Source organism: Anthonomus grandis, chromosome 14, assembly GCF_022605725.1.
Source record: "Anthonomus grandis grandis chromosome 14, icAntGran1.3, whole genome shotgun sequence".
NCBI classification, from domain to species: Eukaryota; Metazoa; Arthropoda; class Insecta; order Coleoptera; family Curculionidae; genus Anthonomus; species Anthonomus grandis.
Genome location: NC_065559.1, coordinates 1,714,674 through 1,730,128, shown reverse-complemented (window position 1 = coordinate 1,730,128; position 15,455 = coordinate 1,714,674). Strand labels below are relative to the sequence as shown.

The 15,455-nt window shown below is 30.3% G+C and overlaps 1 protein-coding gene and 1 long non-coding RNA gene across 12 annotated transcripts in view; one reads left to right on the top strand and one right to left on the bottom strand.

Moving 5' to 3' along the window:
• LOC126744470 (uncharacterized) overlaps positions 1-4,362 on the bottom strand; it is a 31,457-nt gene extending 27,095 nt beyond the window's left edge. Inside the window, exons 1-2 of one of the 11 annotated variants that reach the window (XR_007663190.1) lie at positions 4,209-4,362; positions 1,461-1,790 (exon numbers count right to left, since the gene is read on the bottom strand). This is a non-coding gene — a long non-coding RNA (uncharacterized LOC126744470). Of the gene's footprint in view, positions 1-1,460; positions 1,805-4,155 lie in introns of all 11 variants that reach the window. The other 10 variants (XR_007663199.1, XR_007663191.1, XR_007663194.1 and 7 more) reach the window with 10 other exon arrangements.
• The window catches only part of LOC126744468 (uncharacterized), a 29,670-nt gene continuing 18,051 nt past the window's right edge, over positions 3,837-15,455 (top strand). Inside the window, exon 1 of the mRNA XM_050451909.1 lies at positions 3,837-3,980. The gene's annotated coding sequence lies outside the window, so the exon portion shown is untranslated. The remainder of the gene's footprint in view (positions 3,981-15,455) is intronic.

Here is a 15,455-nt window from a genome sequence, read left to right as displayed (position 1 = left end):
ATTAGCTTCTTGGATATCGGACTTTGAAGTGAGCAATCACCTAGAAGATGAAAGATGCTTTATGGACAGCACTGCTAAATAGGCTGATATTTTCCCAATTCCAGCTGAATCTGGATTAAATCTTTAACAGATATATTAGTCCACATTTTTTTGAATAATATGCTTTTTATTGCAAGCGAATACTCCAATTAGTTTCTTAGATATTTGAATTTGAACATAAAAATTTTTGTTCGACCGGACTATGCCGCACAGATCAAAGAAAAATAGTACGGTCAATTTGGCATTAAAAAGGGTCGGTAAGTTTAAATTATTAAAATCTTTATTTTTTAGTTAGAGTTCAACGATTTTGCTTCGAAATTTTAAAAAATATTCAGGGGCGTACTCAGTGCAAATTTGCAAAAAATTGTATTTTATTCTTCCTAGAAAAAAATAATTCCAAGGGTTTTTTTCTATTATGGTGTCAGTTTATTTAGACTTAAAATTCGACGTTTCGTTTATGGAGTAATCATCATCAATTTTTTTTTCTAGTACGACTCTGTATCTAAATTTTCACATAATCCAGGGGCGTACCAGCAAAGCAAATTTGGAAGAAAATAAATTAAAAAAAAATCTTCCTGGAGGAAAATTTAATTTCTAATAATTCTTTTCATAAAATTAGTATTATCACGCTTAAAATCCGACGTTTCGTTTATGGAGTAATCATCATCAACTTTTTGTTAATACGATTCTGCTTTTAAAAATATCCAGGGGCGTACTCAGTGCAAATTTGGAAAAAATTGTATTTTATTCTTCCTAGAAAAAAAATAATTCCAAGGGTTTTAATTTAATAGCGTCAATTTAATTAGAGTTAAAATTCAACGTTTCGTTTATGGAGTAATTATCATCAATGTTTTTTTTAATACGACTCTGTGTTTAAATTTCTATAAAATCCAGGGGCGTATCAGCAAAGCCAATTTGGAAGAAAATAAATTAAAAAAAAATCTTCCTGGAAGGAAAATTTAATTTCTAATAATTCTTTTCATAAAATTAGTTTTATCAAGCTTAAAATCCGACGTTTCGTTTATGGAGTGACCATCATCAATTTTCTATGTACATATATTTTTTAAACCGACTGTGCATTTTTTAATAAAAAATATCCAGGGCTGTACCCAATAAAATATAGACGAGTTTAATTTTTTTAAAACATTCCAAGGCTTAAAAAAATTAAATTAATAGAAAAAAATATTGGGACGACTCTGCATTCTTTAATTGTAAAATCCAGGGCCGTACCCAAAACAAAATTTTCAAAAAATTCCCTGGGAGAAGAAACACTAAAAACCAGGTCCGTACTCAAGAAAAATTTCATAAAATGCAATCTATGTCTGACATTAAAAAATCTCACTGTATATCAATCTAAATAGCCCGGTATTTTCACATGATTGCCCCGGCCAAACACTTAAATTCATAACAAACCCACTCACCGTCAGCTTTGTATAAACATCCTCACACATCGAAATTGCGGCCGATTCTTATACTTCAGGTAAACCTTCCCCTTTGGGCAACTATCAGTGACGAAAATCGCTCCTTTTTGGTATTTTTTCACGAAATCTTCATATAGCACAAAGTTACTATGGACCAGTTGAACTATTAGCATCAAAAACACTAATTTACTGAAAGTGCGTAACGCCATTTTGATCGCTAATTTTAGGACAGCACACGACACCACACGACGATTATTTATTATATAAAATGTATATATAGGAGGTATATGTTAGGTACATATATCTGCCTTCTTGCTCTTTCTTTACCTACTGAATTAAATTATCTAAGTATTAAAAGTGTAACGCGTTAATGAGACGAAATTGCTTTAGAGGAGAGTGCAAAGTGGTTTTTATGGGTATTTTTTGTTTTAACGAGTTGTAGTGCCAATAGTTTGGGTAATTTAGGAAGTTTGCTTTTAAATGACTTAAATAGATTTTTTTTCATTTATAAATAGTGGCACCAGTAGAAATATTTCATAAGCGTCAAAAAAAGTGATGTTTCAAGGTAGTTGAGGGGATTAAATATAATAACTGTATTAATAGAAATAATAGTCCAAACCTTTCTGAATAATATGCTTTTTACTGCAAGAGAATATTCGAATTAGTTTCTTAGATATCGGACTCTGAAGTGAGTGACAACCTAGAAGCTGAAATATGCTTTTAGGCCTGTTAACTCAACATTTTCCAAAATTTATTTAAGTCTGGATTAAGTCCTTAACATCGATAATAGTCCACGTTATTTTGAATAATATGCTTTTTACTGCAATAAAATATTCCAATTAGTTTCTGAGATATTGGATGTTGAACATAAAAAAAAATCTGAAAAATTTTGTTCGACCGGACTATAATACCGCACAGATCAAAGAAAATAGTACGGTCAATTTGGCATTAAAAAGAGGCAGTAAGTTTGAATTCTTATTTTTTAGTCAGAGGTGTATGAAGAGAGCTTAAAAATGAAAATGTTTTCTCTCGTTAACATTTTTCATATAACTTTAAGCTTGATTTTCTGGCTAAGCCGTAAGTTATAGAGAAAAAATTATAGAATGAAAAAATTAAGATAATCAAATTTTCTACAATTTATCTTTAAGAAATAAAATTGTAGAGATAACGGGGACAACGGTAGAAGGCGCCAAAGTTACCAAGTTACATTTTTTTAATTAATTTGTCACTCAATGATCTTACCGGAATTAAATTAAATATATAATTTATAACAGAAAAAATTGACTAATTGTTTTTTGGTTTCTTAAGTGAAATTAGTGGGAAAATTTTGAAAAATGCTTGGGATTTTTTAATTTCTAAAGCTTTAAAAAATCTAAAATGTGTTACAAATTTAAACAATTAAAAAATACAAATATAAATTTATGCATTATTTTTTTCTAATGAAATTAACTATAGATTGAGTTAATTTTGTTATAATTTTTTTTTGGAAAATCTATGAGTATTTTTAAATTTGCAAAATTTATTTTAGTTAAGTCTGGATTAAGTCCTTAACATCAATTATAGTCCACGTTATTCTGAATAATATGCTTTTTACTGCAATAAAATATTCCAATTAGTTTCTGAGATATTGGATGTTGAACATAAAAAAAATTCTGAAAAATTTTGTTCGACCGGACTATAATACCGCACAGATCAAAGAAAATAGTACGGTCAATTTGGCATTAAAAAGGGGCAGTAAGTTTGAATTCTTAAAATCTTTGTTTTTTAGTCAGAGGTCCATGAAGAGAGAGTATATTTCCTCTCGTTAACATTTTTCATATAACTTTAATCTTGATTTTCTGGCTAAACCGTAAGTTATAGAGAAAAAATTATAGAATGAAAAAATTAAGATAATTAAATTTTCTACAATTTATCTTTAAGAAATAAAATTGTAGAGATAACGGGGACAACGGTAGAAGGCGCCAAAGTTACCAAGTTACATTTTTTTAATTAATTTGTCACTCAATGATCTTACCGGAATTAAATTAAATATATAATTTATAACAGAAAAAATTAACTAATTGTTTTTTGGTTTCTTAAGTGAAATTAGTGGGAAAATTTTGAAAAATGCTTGGGATTTTTTAATTTCTAAAGCTTTAAAAAATCTAAAATGTGTTACAAATTTATACAGGTAAAAAATACAAATATATAGAATTAAAAAATATAAATTTATGCATTATTTTTTTCTAAAGAAATTAACTATAGATTGAGTTAATTTTGTTATAATTTTTTTTTGGAAAATCTATGAGTATTTTTAAATTTGCAAAATTTATTTTATTTAAGTCTGGATTAAGTCCTTAACATCAATAATAGTCCACGTTTTTCTGAATAATATGCTTTTTACTGCAATAAAATAATCCAATTAGTTTCTGAGATATTGGATGTTGAACATAAAAAAAATTCTGAAAAATTTTGTTCGACCGGACTATAATACCGCACAGATCAAAGAAAATAGTACGGTCAATTTGGCATTAAAAAGAGGCAGTAAGTTTGAATTCTTTTAGGCAGAGGTCCATGAAGAGAGCTTAAAAATGGAAATTTTTCATATAACTTTAAGCTTGATAAAATTTAAATTGATGTTATAAAAATTTAATAATTTAATATATTCTCTCTAACATAAAACATGGCAAAAACCCAACAAAACAAGATGATTTACATCAAAAGGCCAAAAAAAAGAGCAAGAAATCACCACTAAAAACACACACATACTCTCCGATATATTTCACTGCACTACACAAAATACCGCATCGATTCGTATACTATTTACATAAGAAATACTTTTAATTAAAAAAAAAAAACGGTAAAAGTATTTCAGGTATGTTCTTCCTGGTAAACACGTCCGACTCGAACTAAACTAAAGCGAGATCAAAGCAACGGATTGAATTTATTAATTCGATTAATTTGAATTTAATAATATGAAAGTCGTGTATCATAGTGACCATCAAGGTTGGAAGGCATGATTAATAAAATAATAGGTATAGTTTGTTATCTATCATCTTTTTTCATGCTCTTAGGTTAGTGTGACGTCATGGGAAAAAATTAGAAAGGAATTCCAAGGAAGTCATTCAGGAATTTGTAATGTGAAGATTAATATTGTCGAGGTTTTGTTCCACTGCATGGAGGATTTAAAATGGTAATGAAATGTGATTTAAAAATGATTTTTGGTAATTAAAACTTGATAGAAAAAAATTATATTAAATAATAATTTGATTTTGCTTGCCCAGGAAAATTGGACTTTGGCCCACTGTTCAAATTTTCAATTAAAAAAACTAAAATAATAAGGTTTTTAAATTGTTATTGATTTAAGGTATTTTTTGTCACTGTATAATGGCCAAAATTAGAATCTTTTTTTTAAATATAGGTCCTACTATTCTGATTTTTTATATAATAGACTAGAATTGATTTCAGAAGTGGGATATTTTGAAGAATTCAACTATTTTCTATTATTTCTATAATTTTCATTACATTTACAAAATTTCAAGGCAAATAATTAAAAAGGCAATTCCACTAAAATTTTTTAATTTCAAAAATAACATTTTAAGATTTTTTTTTTGAAAAATTGCCATTAACCATTTTATTTCAGGCAATTATCGTTGTTTTGGTAATTTCTCCAATAAAAATGACCTCAAATATCTGGAAAACAAATTTTTTTTAAACCTATTCCAGGCAGTTGTGCTTGTTTTATTAAAATTTTTCTGTTGACCTCAAATGCCAGAAAAATGATAAATTTTCAATAATTTCAAGACAGTGACTTCCCTTGAATGTCTGGAAATTAGCCTCATAATGCCTGGAAGAAGAAAATAAATGTTCACTTTACCAGGCAGCTATTTTGCTTTGGATGCCTGGAAGGATTAAATATAGACCTCAAATAGTAGGAAAAAGGTAATTTTCCAATAATTTCAGGCAAGAACAATAATTTCTCTTCCCTTGAATGTCTGGAAACTAGAAGAAATGACCTCAAATGCCTGGAAGAAGAAAATAATTTTTCACTTTTCCAGGCACGGAAGAGAAATTTTTATCCCTTTTAGATCTCTGGAATCAATAAAAAGCGACCTCAAATGCCAGGAAAAAGATGATTTTTCAACAATTTTAGATAGTAACAATTAATTCTCTTTCAGGCAATAACACCCATTTGTTTATCTTTAAATGTCTGGAAAATGGAAGAAATGACCTCAAAATGCCTGAAAGAAGAAAATAAATGTTTACTTATCCAGATATTTATTTTTCTTTGGATGCCTGGAAGAGGTAAGTAATGACCTCTAATGCCAGGAAAAAAAAATGATTTTCCGACAATTTTAGAAAGTAACAATTATTTCTCTTTCAGGCAATAATACCCATTGGTTTTTCCTTAAATGTCTGGAAAATTGAAGAAATGACCTCAAAATGCCTGGAAGAAGAAAATAATTTTTTACTTTTCCAGGTAGTTATTTTTCTTTGGATGCCCGGAAGTAGTAAATAATGCCAGGTAAAAGGTCATTTTGAAATAATTTCAGGCAGTAACAATCACTTGTTTTTCCTTGAATGTCTGGAAACTAGAAGAAATGACCTGAAAATTCCTGGAAAAAGAAAACAAATTTTCACTTTTCCAGGCAGTTATTTTTGTTTGCATCTCTGGAATCAGTAAAAAGCGACCTCAAATGCCAGAAAAAAAGATGATTTTCCAATAATTTCAGGCAGTAGCAATTATTTCTCTTTCAGGCAATAACACACTTTGATTTTTCCTTGAATGTCTGGAAACTGGAACAAATGACCTCAAAATGACTGGAAAAAAAATTTTCATTTTTCCAGGCAGGTTTTTTCCTTTGGATTCCTGGAAGAAGTAAATATAGACCTCAAACACTAGGAAAATAATTTCAGGCAGTAACAATAAATTGTTTTTTCCTTGAATGTCTCGAAAATGGAAGAAATTACCTCGAAATTCCTAGAAGAAAATAATAATTTTTCATTTTTCCAGGCAGCTATTTTCCTTTGGATGCCTGAAAGAAGTAAATAATGACCTCAAATATCAGGCAAAAGGTCATTTTCCAATAATTTCAGGTAGTAATAGGCATTTATTTATCTTCCTTTGAATGTCTGGAAACTAGAAGGAATGACCTTAAAATTCCTGGAAAAAGAAAACAAATTTTCTTTTCCAGGTAGTTATTTTTTTCAGATATTTGGAATCAGTAAAAAGCGACCTCAAATGCCAGAAAAATGATGATTTTCCAACAATTTCAGGCAGTAGCAATTATTTCTCTTTCAGGTAACACTTTGATTTTTCCTTGAATGTCTGGAAACTGGAACAAATGACCTCAAAATGACTAGAAGAAAAAAATAAATTTTCACTTTTCCAGGCAGTTATTTATCTTTGCATGCCTGGAACAAATCAATATCGACCTCAAATATCAGGCAAAAGGTAATTTTAAAATAATTTCAGGCAGTAGCAATCATTTCTCTTCCCTTGAATTTCTGGAAACTGGAACAAATGACCTCAAAATGCCTGGAAAAAGAAAACAAATTTTTCACTTTTCCAGGCAGTTATTTTTGTTTGCATCTCTGGAATCAGTAAAAAGCGACCTCAAACGCCAGGAAAAAAATGATTTTCCAACAATTGCAGACAGTAACAATTATTTCTTTTTCAGGCAATAACACTCATTTGTTTATCTTTAAATGTCTGGAAAATCGAAGAAATGACCTTAAAATGCCTGGAAGAAGAAAATAATTTTTCACTTTCCCAGGCAGTTATTTTCCTTTGGATGCCTGGAAGAAGTAAATAATGACCTTAAATACTAGGAAAAAGGTCATTTTCCAATAATTTCAGGTAGTAACAATAATTTCTCTTCCCTTGAATTTCTGGAAACTGGAACAAATGACCTCAAAATTCCTAGAAGAAAATAAATATTTGTCATTTTTCCAGGCGGTTATTTTCCTTTGAATGCCTGGAAGAAGTAAATAAATTTTCGCTTTTTCAGCAGTTATTTTACTTTGGATGCCTGGAAGAACTAAATAATGACCTCAAATACTAGGAAAAAGGCCATTTTCAAATAATTTCAGGCAGTAAAAATTATTTCTCTTTCAGGCAATAACACAATTTGATTTTTCCTTGAATGTCTGGAAAATTGAAGAAATGACCTCAAAATGCTTGGAAGAAGAAAATAGTTGTTTACTTTTCCAGGCAGTTATTTTCCTTTGGATGCCTGGAAGAAGTAAATAATGACCTCAAATACTAGGAAAAAGGTCATTTTCCAATAATTTCAGGCCGAAACAGTCATTTCTCTTGTCTTAAATGTCTGGAAACTGGAAGAAATTACCTCAAATTCCTGGAAGAAAAAAATTAATTTTCACTGTTTCAGGCAGTTTTTTTTCCTTTGAATGCCTGGAAGAAGTAAATAATGACCTTAAATACCAGGCAAAAGGCCATTTTGAAATAATTTCAGGCAGTAACAATCATTTGTTTTTCCTTGAATGTCTGGAACAAGTCAATAATGACCTCGAAATTCCTGGAAGAAAATAATTATTTTTCAGTTTTCCAGTCAGTTATTTTCCCTTGGATGTCTGGAACAAGTCAATAATGACCTTAAATACCAGGCAAAAAGTCATTTTCCAATAATTTCAAGCAGTAATAGTAATTTCTCTTGTCTTAAATGTCTGGAAACTAAAACGAATGACCTCAAAATGCCTGGAAGAAGAAAATAATTTTTCACTTTTCCAGGCAGTTATTTTCCTTTGGATGCCTGGAAGAAGTAAATAATGACCTTAAATACTAGGAAAAAGGTCATTTTCCAATAATTTCAGATAGTGGCAATCATTTCTCTATCCTTGAATGTCTGGAAAATGGAAGAAATGACCTTAAAATTCCTGGAAAAAGAAAATAATTTTTCACTTTTCCAGGTAGTTATTTTTTATAGATCTCTGGAATCAGTAAAAAGCGACCTCAAATGCCAGGAAAATGATGATTTTCCAATAATTTCAGGCAGTAACAATTATTTCTCTTTCAGGCAATAACACCCATTGGTTTTTCCTTGAATGTCTGGAAACTGCAAGAAATAACCTCAAAATGCCTGGAAGAAGAAAATAAATGTTTACTTTTCCAGGCAGTTATTTTCCCTTGGATGCCTCGAAAAAATAAATAATGACCTCTAATACCAGGCAAAAGGTTATTTTGATATAATTCCAGTGAATAACAATCAATTGCTTTTCCTTAAAAGTCTGGAAACTGGAAGAAATAACCTCAGAAAGTCTGGAAAAAAATACAATTATTCAAGTTTCCAGGCAATTGTTTTTTGAATGCCTGGAAGAAGTTTTTTTTAACCTCGAATGCCTGAATTTCTAGAAGAGCATTTTTCATTTTTATTACATGTTTTTTTTTCATATTTTAATGGCACTGATATTTGACGTTTTTTTTTGACATTTTTAATTTGTAAAGTAATTTTAAATTTTATTCCTGGTATTTAAATTAATTTTCCATATTATATATATGTCTATATATTTAAAAATTTGTAAAAAAAAACATTTAAAATAAATGCAAAAGAAAATAAGAAAAACTTGGTTAGAACAAAAAACAAAAGGGACAGATAGTCAAAAATAAGCATTATTTTTTTAAAATTATATTTCAAGCATTGTTTTTATAAAATATATGAAAAATAGAGTGACTAGAAAAAAACAAGGAAAAGGACATAGGGTCAAAAAGAGGCATTTTTGAAAAAATAAAAATTAAAATTTTTTGGAGTAATTTTTTGCATCAATTTCAAATTATAGCTTTTAGGCTATTTTAAAATAGGTTCAAATCTAATTTAAAAAAAAATTGGTGAATTTTTCAAAATATCCCACTTCTGAAATCAATTAGCCTATATATTAAAAAAAATCAGAAAAGTAGGACCTATATTTGAAAAAAACAGATTTTAATTTTGGCCTTACCACTGTATAGGTAAAAAATACCTCAAATTAATAAAACCATTAAACATTCACTAAATTAGATAGTAATTTAGGATATATATATATATCCATAGCAACAAAAAGAAAATACAAAATCCTTTATACAGAATTTTTTAAATTTGACACATAAAACTTCAGACTCAGACTTGACTTAAAAACCATAAATTAAAGGTAAAAGAAATAAATAAAAAACATCTTTTGCCAAAAAATTTAAAAAAAATTAAATTGTTAATAAATTATTTAGTGAATTAGATTTCTTGATTTTTTACATTTTCTCAGGGTTTTTCTGCAATTTTTTGTTTATTTAATTTTTTCTGTAACTCTGACCTGATTTGTACATTGAAATTTCGCATTTATAACAATCAGAAAAGCACAAACAATTTGAATTACAGAATACCGAATTAACTGTCTCTTTTGAATTAAAATTATTAAAAAAAAAACATGAAAAAGACACTGTTGTCACTTTAAATTTTTCCCTATGTATTCTGGAAACTAAAACAAAATTTTGTCACTCACTTACACCCTCTAATTATATCAGCACGTTTTTTATACACCAAAACACCCAACTTAATAATAATAATAATAACAGTATAAAAAATTATACCTGTTCTGTCTATCCATAAGCATTCCTACACTCGCTAGGAAAAAGCATTATTTGCCCCCTCCTGCAATTATTCTTAGTTCGTAAAATGTTTGCACTAAACATTGGAAACTCGTTGGTCAAACGTCTAACTCTCACAAAATCGTCGTAACTTACGAACGCACAATCCAACGAGGTAATAATCAATATTAAAACGAGGAGAATTAGTTGAGTGTAAAGTTTTTTAGCCATAGAGACGAGGAAACTTAATTAATTAATTAATTATTTTTATAAAGCTGAACACGAGGTCCTTTTTAAAAAACACGCGCATAGTTTACAAATCTTATACGAAAACCTCATTCATGAAGTACTCGTATAGGTACTACTAAAGCTTATCGAGGCATTATTGACTTTCGGGCTTATCAATCGGTATTTTTTTTTTTAAATAATTGACAAATAAGCTGCTGTTTTCTTATAAAAATGTGATCATATACTAAATTTGGACGTTCTCTAATGTTCTATACAGGAAGTTACTTATGTCCTATATAAAAACATTATACTGGAATCCTGGAAACATGTCGATACATAAAAGGGTCAAAAATATACATCCTATTCATTTTAGCACATACTTTTTTGAGCATCTTTCTTTTTACTTCATAGAAATGCGTCTGGTAGTTCTCTAAATTTCAGACCTTATAATCACTTTGAGAATCAAACATCTATTAATTTAACGAATATTCTAAAGTCTGATTAACGTGAATTAATTACTCACTGATATATATATTCTTATCAGTATCACGCCATCTTATTTACCATTTTAATAAGCAAAACTGATTCTCTCTTACGTATTTTAATTAATTTATGACACCCCCGGTTATCTCGCTTTAAAACAATTTAAAGTTACACCTCGTGTGAAGTACGTAAAATCGTTACTTTTGCAACAATCATATAAAATGCAGTTCGCACTTCTCATTATAGCAGTTTTAATAATAATATTGGTGTCGTCGCCTCATTGTTCTAGTGGTGCTGCGATAAAAATTGAAGCAGTGACAAAAGAATTAGAAGGGAATGTCCGACGGTTGGTAAAAAGAGATGCCAATGAAGAAAATCCCGAAGAAGCTCCCTTAAAAGTCAACTTGAAGTCCAGATGTTTATTATGTGTGACCTCTTGTAACGCTGGACATGTGTACTATGGTGGAAAATGCTTGAAAATCCAATAACAACCAGCAACATTTCTATATTCGGCGATATTTAATGTATCTTAGCAGCTACCAATAAATAAGTTCAAAAGTACGTTTTACATATTCTTTACCTAATAATCATCGAAACCTTTATGATAACGTGATGAGACCAATAATCCTCATTTGAGTAGATGAGCATATCTATTTGCAGATGACTAGTCGTTTTCACGCACATATGGTAAATGAGAGATTCGAAGGAAATAGTGTTAGATGATCACACTAACCAGAAAAAAGGTCCCAATGTCTCTTGACAAGGATTATTTGTCATTCATTATCAGACAGTACTTTTTTTGAAAGTTTAGATGGTTAGGGTAGCATTAAAACCAATTGAGTTGACTCTTTATGTTTTAACGATGCAAACAGATCAATAGACCCGTGTTTTGGATCAAAAGTCAGGAACTCACTAGAAAACAATCAAGAAATCCGGAAGAAGAATTCGACTTTTTAATAAGGAGGCCCTTAAGTGCTGTATGTATGATATCTCAGTAAATGTTGGGTCTAGAGGTTTAAAGGCCTCTACATAAATTAAAGTGTAACTTATTTCCTTGCAAATAAAGTTTATTTCATTATGATGGCTTTAGTAAATCAAAAGATATCAACTGTAGACTCCTAAGTCGACGCTCCAAGGTCCTACTGACCTGAATCAAACTTTAAATGGTCATAACTCATTAAGAAGTAATTTGTTAAAATTTTTATAGGCAGTATTGGGTAGATTGTGTCTGGTACAACATCTTCACTTCTATTGATGCTAAGCAAAAAATTACTTCTTAGACAGATATGGAAGATTTTCTTGAAAAGTCTTGTCACTAACAGCTGCACAGCTACTATAGCTAATATCTAGCTAAATAATAGCTTTACAGCTAAAAAGGTCTGTATACGAATTGTAGCACGTTTGATTTTCTTTCACAAAAAGTCTATGTCGTTTCTGTAGCTTTCGTAGATCAAAAGATATTAACTGTAGACTCCCAAGTCGACGCTCCAAGGTGCTACTGACCCGAATCAAACTTTAAATGGTGATAACTCATGAAGAAGTAATTTGTTAAAATGTTTATAGGCACTATTGGGTAGACTGTATCTGGTACAACATCTTTACTCCTATTGTTAATGATCGAAAAATTGCATCCAAGACAGATATGGAAGATTTTCGTAAAAAATCTTGACACTAAGGAGGTCTTTAGTTTCTCGATCTGATATCTCAGTAAATGTTGGTTCTACAGATTTTGAGGTCTTTACATGAATTAAAGCGCAACTTATTTTCTTGCAAATAAACTTTACTTTATTATGATGGCATTAGTAGATCAAAAGATATCGACTGTAGACTCCCAAGTCGACGCTCCAAGGTCCTACTGATCTGAATCAAACTTTAAATGGTGATAACTCATTGAGAAGTAATTTGTTCAAATTTTTATAGGCACTATTAGGTAGATTGTATCTGGTACAACATCTTCACTCTTATTGATAATGATCGAAAAATTGCATCCAAGACAGATATGGAAGATTCTCGTAAAAAATCTTATCACCAGGGAGGTCTTTAGATTCTCGATCTGATATCTCAGTAAATGTTAGTTCTACAGGTTTTAAGGTCTCTACATAAATTAAAGCGCAACTTATTTCCTTGCAAACAAAGTTTATTTCATTATGATGGCATTGGTAGATCAAAAGATATCGACTGTAGATTCCCAAGTGGACGCTCCAAGGTCCTACTGACCTGAATCAAATTTTAAATGGTCATAACTCATTAAGAAGTAATTTGTTAAAATTTTTATAGGCAGTATTGGGTAGATTGTGTCTGGTACAACATCTTCACTTCTATTGATGCTAAGCAAAAAATTACTTCTTAGACAGATATGGAAGATTTTCTTGAAAAGTCTTGTCACTAACAGCTGCACAGCTACTATAGCTAATATCTAGCTAAATAATAGCTTTACAGCTAAAAAGGTCTTTATACGAATTGTAGCACGTTTGATTTTCTTTCACAAAAAGTCTATTTCGTTTCTGTAGCTTTCGTAGATCAAAAGATATTAACTGTAGACTCCCAAGTGGACGCTCCAAGGTACTACTGACCTGAATCAAACTTTAAATGGTCATAACTCATGAAGAAGTAATTTGTTAAAATTTTTATAGGCAATATTGGGTAGATTGTGTTTGGTACAACAACTTTACTTCCATTGATGATAAGCAAAAAATTACTTCTTAGACAGATATGGAACATTTTCGTAAAAAATCTTGTCACTAGGGAGGTCTTGAGTTTCTCCATCTGATATCTCAGTAAATGTTGGTTCTACAGGTTTTGAGGTCTCTACATAAATTAAAGTGCAACTTATTTCCTTGCAAATAAAGTTTATTTCATTATGATGGCATTAGTAGATCAAAAGATATCAACTGTAGAGTCCCAAGTCGACGCTCCAAGGTCCTACTGACGTGAATCAAAATTTAAATGGTGATAACTCATAAAGAAGTAATTTGTTAAAATTTTTATAGACACTATTGGGTAGATTGTATCTGGTACAACATCTTCACTCTTATTGATACTGATCGAAAAATTGCATCCAAGACAGATATGGAAGATTCTCGTAAAAAATCTTATCACCAGGGAGGTCTTTAGATTCTCGATCTGATATCTCAGTAAATGTTGGTTCTACAGGTTTTGAAGTCTCTATATAAATTAAAGTGCAACTTATTTCCTTGCAAATAAAGTTTACTTCATTATGATGGCATAAGTAGATCAAAAGATATCGACTGTAGACTTCCAAGTCGACTCTCCAAGGTCCTACTGACCTGAATCAAACTTTAAATGGTTATAACTCATGGAGAAGTAATTTGTTAAAATTTTTATAGGCAGTATTGGGTAGACTGGGTCTGGTACAACAACTTTACTTCTATTGATGATGAGCAAAAAATTACTTCTTAGACAGATATGGAAGATTTTCGTAAAAAATCTTGTCACTAGGGAGGTCTTTAGTTTCTCAATCTGATATCTCAGTAAATGTTGGCTCTACAGGTTTTGAAGTCTCTATATAAATTAAAGTGCAACTTATTTCCTTGCAAATAAAGTTTACTTCATTATGATGGCATAAGTAGATCAAAAAATATCAACTGTAGACTCCCAAGTCGACGCTCCAAGGTGCTACTGACCAGAATCAAAATTTAAATGGTCATAACTCATTAAGAAGTAATTTGTTAAACTTTTTATAGGCAGTATTGGGTAGATTGTATCTGGTACAACATCTTCACTCTTATTGATAATGATCGAAAAATTGCATCCAAGACAGATATGGAAGATTCTCGTAAAAAATCTTATCACCAGGGAGGTCTTTAGATTCTCGATCTGATATCTCAGTAAATGTTAGTTCTACAGGTTTTAAGCTCTCTACATAAATTAAAGCGCAACCCATTTTCTTGCAAATAAAGTTGATTTCATAATGAAGGCGTTAGTAGATCAAAAGATATCAACTGTAGACTCCCAAGTCGACGCTCCAAGGTCCTACTGACCAGAATCAAATTTTAAATGGTCATAACTCATTAAGAAGTAATTTGTTAAACTTTTTATAGGTAGTATTGGGTAGATTGTGTCTGGTACAACATCTTCACTTCTATTGATGATAAGCAAAAAATTACTTCTTAGACAGATATGGAAGATTTTCGTAAAAAATCTTGTCACTAGGGAGGTCTTTAGTTTCTCAATCTGATATCTTAGTAAATGTTGGTTCTACAGGTTTAAAGGCCTTTACATAAATTAAAGTGCAACTTATTTCCTTGCAAACAAAGTTTACTTCATTATGATGGCATTAGTAGATCAAAAGATATCGACTGTAGACTCTTAAGTCGACGCTCCAACGTCCTACTGACCTGAATCAAACTTTAAATGGTGATAACTCATGAAGAAATAATTTGTTAAAATTTTTATAGGCACTATTGGGTAGATTGTATCTGGTACAACATCTTTACTTTTACTAATAACGATCGAAAAATGGCATCCAAGACAGATATAGAAGATTTTCCTAAAAGAACTTGTCACTAGGGAGGTCTTTAGTTTCTCGATTTGATTTCTCAGTAAATAATGGTTCTATAGGTTTAAAGGCCTCTACATAAATCAAAGTGCAACTTATTTCCTTACAAACAAAGTTTATTTCATTATGATGGCATTAGTAGATCAAAAGATATCGACTGTAGACTCCCTAGTGGACCCTCCAAGGTCCTACTGACCAGAATCAAATTTTA